Source organism: Wyeomyia smithii, chromosome 1 (genome assembly GCF_029784165.1).
Source record: "Wyeomyia smithii strain HCP4-BCI-WySm-NY-G18 chromosome 1, ASM2978416v1, whole genome shotgun sequence".
NCBI lineage: Eukaryota > Metazoa > Arthropoda > Insecta > Diptera > Culicidae > Wyeomyia > Wyeomyia smithii.
In genome coordinates this window covers 196,166,058-196,171,315 of record NC_073694.1, presented here as the reverse complement: position 1 = coordinate 196,171,315, position 5,258 = coordinate 196,166,058, and positions in this window count along the sequence as shown.

Below are 5,258 nucleotides of genomic sequence, written 5' to 3'. Positions count from 1 at the left end.
TTCGACGTTTTTTGAAATATGAAGTCCGAATAGCACAAATCTCCGTTGTATGTTGCTTTACTTTTGCATTTTGGTTATCACCTCAACAAGTGAATGGCTGCGAGAAAAGCTAACTTTACTCCTATAAAGGTAAATAATAATGAAACCCCCCCCGCGATTATAAAAGATTTAAAGCTTATTCGAGCATTACGAATACACACCACGTCAAATCTCTGGTAAAATCGGAGAATGTCCATAAATGTTTTTCGAAACAAATGGCGCGCTAATTTTTCGTTCTGAATTAGGATGTAGACCAGGCATTCTAAAGGCCTAAACACAATGGAGACGTTGCGGCTGCGTTTGCGTTTGCGGCAATTTGACAGTTAGCCCATTCATTTGATGTCAAATTTACGTCAACGCAACGCAAACGTATCCATTGTGTTTGGGCCTTTAGATTTGTGCTCTGCAAAGTTTTTGCAAGTAAAATCTTGGAATTAATAATATCAACAACAAAAATTATTAAAAAAAAAATCGTATGCTAAAGAAAATCCCCTACAGAACATGCAGTTTTATAACCTGAAAATAAATGCTGATAGAGAAAAAGATGGCGAACAAATTGATATAGGGTATCGGCTCTATTATCATCAGGTTTTACCTATTACCGTTAGGGGATTAATGATGTCCAAGATCGTTAATTTCTTGCATGATGATTCTTCGTAATGCCGAGTACCTTTCTGCAAAATATAAGTTCTGTATGACTTCATTAACCCCCCGGACGATAAAAGGTACAACCTGAAGAAAATAGAGCCAATACCCTACTTATGTTTGTTTTTCGGCCTATATATTTTGAGTATTTAGTCACACAGGAGACTACATAGGCTACTAAAAAATAGGTTCCCTACCCTATGATATTGGTGCTTAAGTCACTTAGTCACTTAACAATTTTCCTGACTTATCCCTTCTCCGTGGAATCATTTCACCCGCAAGTCTTCTTCGATCTGGTCGAGCCATCGTGCACTGCGAAGAAGAGAAGTGATTTCACAGGGTTGTCGTCCGGCATCCTTACAATGTGACCGGCCTACCGCAACCTATTGACTTTCGCCAAGTGTGCAATTTGGTTCTCTCCAAGTAGCTCTTAGTTCATGCGCCGTCGCCATTCTCCGTCGTCCGTCTGTACTGCACCGTAAATAGTCCGCAGCACCTTCCGTTTGAAAACTCCAAGAGCATTGGGGTCCGCCACGAGAAGCGCTGTTGTCTCGATTCCGTAGAGCACTACCGGTCTTATCAGGGTTTTGTACAGTGTCAACTTCGTTCGTCGTCGCACTTGACTCGATCGAAGTGTCTTCCGGAGTGCAAAGTAGGCACGCTTTCCAGTCTGGATGCATCTCTGGATCTCTTTGCTGGTGTTATTGTCGGCGGTTACCAGTGACCCCAAATACACGAACTCGTCGAACCACCTTAAGCTCATCGCCGTCTACAGAGACTTGAGTTGGAAGGATGTTGTTCTCCTTGGAGCCTCTCGCTCGCATGTATTTTGTTTTCAACGCATTTATTCGCAGTCCGATTCGTCCGGCTTCGGCTTTCAGTCGGGCGTAAGTTTCCTCCGCCGTCTCAATGTTAGGTGTTAGGATGTCAAAGTCATCCACGAAGCCTATAAGCTGAACAGACCTTGTGAAAATGGTGCCTCTCGTGTCGATGCCTGCCCTTCGGATCACACCCTCAAGGGCGATGTTAAACAGCAAACAGTAAAGTGCGCGATAGCACATCACTTGCGCAACGGAGGCCTTGATCAGTAGGGTCAATTTATCCGGAAATCCGTTGTCGTGCGTGATCTGCCATAGCTGTTCTCGATCGACTTTATCATAGGCCGCCGTGAAGTCGAAGAAGACGTGATGTGTGAGCACGTTGTACTCGCGATATTTTTATAAGATATGTCGGATCGAGAAGATCTGGTCCGTGGTGGCACGGGCTCCCATGAAGCCCGCTTGGTACTGGTCCACCACCCTCCTGGTTAAAGGTGATAGACGACGGTGGACTGCATTGATTGGCTGACTTTGCCTGCAGCTTTGTTGTTCTCCTGATTCCCGATCTCACAAAGAACTTCATGAATATTGGGGGCTGGTACTTGATCATCTGCTGCTGGTGCTCCTAGGTCAGTTCCTACTCCGCTTTTGGTAACTGTATTGCCATTCAGGTGTCCATCGAAGTACTCCTTCCACCTGTCGACCACCTTGCTGGGCAGCGCGTGGTTCATGCGCCGTCGCCATTCTCCGTCGTCTGTCTGTACTCGACCGTAGACAGTCCACAGCACCTTCCGTTCGATAACTCCAAGTCGTTGTAGTCTCGATTCAAAACCCTGATGAGACTACCGGTCTCATCAGGGTTTTGTACAGTGTTAACTTCGTGCGTCGTCGCACTCGACTCGATCTCCGTGTCTTCTCTGGATCTCTTTGCTAGTGGTATTGACCACCTCGAGCTCATCGCCGTCTACAGAGACTTGAGTTGGGAGGCTGATGTTATTCTCCTTGAAGCCTCTCGCTCGCATGCATTTTCTCCGGCTTCGGCTTTCGGTCGGGCGTTTTCTCCGCCGTCGCAAAATTACGTGTTATGATGTCAAAGTCATCCGCGAAGCCCCGAAGCTGAACAGACCTTGAATCGTGCCCCTCGTGGCGATGTTAAGTAGCAAACAAGAAAGTCCATCACCTTGTCTTAACCCTCTGAGCGATTTAAAGGGGCTCGAGAGTATCCTCGAAACACGCACGTAGCACATCACTTGCGCCATGGTGGCCTTCAGTCGAGTCAGTTTATCCGGAAATCCGTTCATCATGGGCCACCGTGAAGTCGATAAAGATGTGATGTTTGGGCACGTTGTACTCGCGACATTTCTGTAAGATCTGTCGGATTGAGAAGATCTGGTTCGTGGTGACACGGGTTCCCATGAAGCCCGCTTGGTACTGGCCTGGCCCACGAACCTCCTGGTTAAAGGTGATAGACGACGGAACAAGATCTGTGAGAGCATTTTGTAGGCGGCATTGATTAGCGATATATCGCGGTGTTGGCACTCCAGCTTGTCGCCCTTCTTGTAGATTCCACCTGTTGACCATCTCGCTGGCATCCGTGAGAAGGTTCCTATCCGCGTCGTTGCACATGTCGGCTTGAAGCACATAGCCTCTGCGAAACTGGTTTACCTTCTCATAGAACTGGTTCTCTCTTGTCGACCTGCCTAGGTATATCGCCCAGGTCCGGTTCTTCTCATTCAGCGCTGCCTCGCACTTCCCGTCATAACAGTCGTGTCTTCCACTCCTAGTGTCGCCGTTGCGGTTTCCCCGATAGCTGTGCGAATGCTGCACCAGCCGTCCTCGAGAGACGATACGCCAAGCCCCTCCGCCGTGGGTAGTACCGCTGCTAGCTGTAGCGCGTAGTTCTCTGAGGGTCCCAGAGTTACTTAATGCTGGCTCCCGGGGTTCGGCGATATCGCGCGTGATTTACGTATCCCCGATGACGATCTTGATATCTTTACGCGAGCAGCTATCGTAGAGTTTCTCCAGCTGTGTGTAGAACGCTTCTTTCTCTACATCGGGTCTTCATTCTTGAGAGCAGTGCACATTGAGGATAGTGTAGTTGTATAACCGACCTTTTATTCTCAACAAACAAAACCAGCTTGCCACTCGCCTGCCACTTGATCATACGACTCTGCATCCTATCCAGCATTATAAAGCCGGTACCCAGATCATTGGTTGTGCCGCCGCTCTAGTAGTACTGTGCCCTGCGGCCACAAATTCTCCGTACCATCTCTCCTTTTCTGCAAAGCTCCTGGAACGCAACGATGTCGCAGTGGCAGGGTTCTAGCTGATACAGCAAAATCCGGTCGCCTCCCGGGACGTTCAGTGATCTACAGGTCCATGTATCGAGACCTCAATCGTCGTTCTTATTTCGTCACCTAGGTCGTTGCCGATTGTTCCGGTTTGTATCCAATTCTAGATTGTTCGTAGTATTTCAATATATCGGCATGCTGCCTTACTAAGGCTGCGGATGCCTAGTCTCGCGACGAGGCTGCCGTCTTGGGTGTAGCTAAGGAGACGCCGCATTTCATAATTCGGCAGTCCGCTCCGGATCAGAACATGGCTCAGGCAGGCTACCCTCCTAAGAGAATAGCTCCATCTTGCCTGTCTGCATACGACCAAGTTCCCACCGGCTCATTGATCTTCCCTTGGTTGCTAGTATCCCAATCGGTACCACGTGGAGGTAGGGATAGGAGTGGTTGGGCATTCTACTTTGGACCACACTTGGGTCTATTTTGTGCTAACTAGTACGGGTGTACTGCTGGTACGCACTGCCCAACCGGTTCCCAGAAACCACCATCCTGAAATTCAAAATGGCGTCTGGGGTCATCTCACGGCCGGGTTTAAAAATTTCGAAGTTTAGGTGACGTTGTTGTTCGACGAAATAAATAAATATACGTATATGATGGATTTGGTTATTCTGGAAACAAATAATTTAGAATGTCGAATACATTCATCTGCGATGGTTGCTCTATTTATATGAAAATTCGTTAAAAAGCAACGCTAATTTAAGTTGGCATGTTATTTTAGTTTAGCATGACTAAAAATTTGGCCGCTGTTTCACCTAATTGGCAAGGAAGCAATAAAAAAAATACATAAACTGTGAATTGTTGATGGAAAAAGGCATTAAATTAGCGTTTATCGATTAGCGCCACTTTTTTTCGGTTATCGATAAAGGATCATTCAAATAATACATAACGCGCTCAGGGGTGGGGGGTAATCAGCGAAGCGTTACATTGCGTGTGACAAACATGTAAAATTGCGTTACGTGGGGGTGGGTGGGTATTGAAAATTGCCAAATTCCGCGTTATGTAATATTTAAATGGTTCCTAAGATTATCAGTTTAAAACCGGTTTTCACACTTGTATACGTTTGAAATATTTCTCCCAATGGTTACCAATGATTCAAATTTCTCAGATCGCCCAGATCCCTCGTACTAAAGTCGAATTGGTTTTTGCGATGTGGCTACACAAGAAATACACTCTTTTACTACACCGCTTGAAAAAGTGTAGCACTCAAACGCTGTTGTCACACTAATCACCCTGATCACTAATGATGCTACACTAAAAACATTCGTTTTTAACTACAAGGTGCAGTACGAAACGGTATAGCACCGCCGTCGATAAAACAAATTCGACATAACTGAACGTCATTTTGACGTCTCTGCATACGTGCTGATAAGAAGAACAACACGAAAGGAAGAATGCAAAAGTCTTG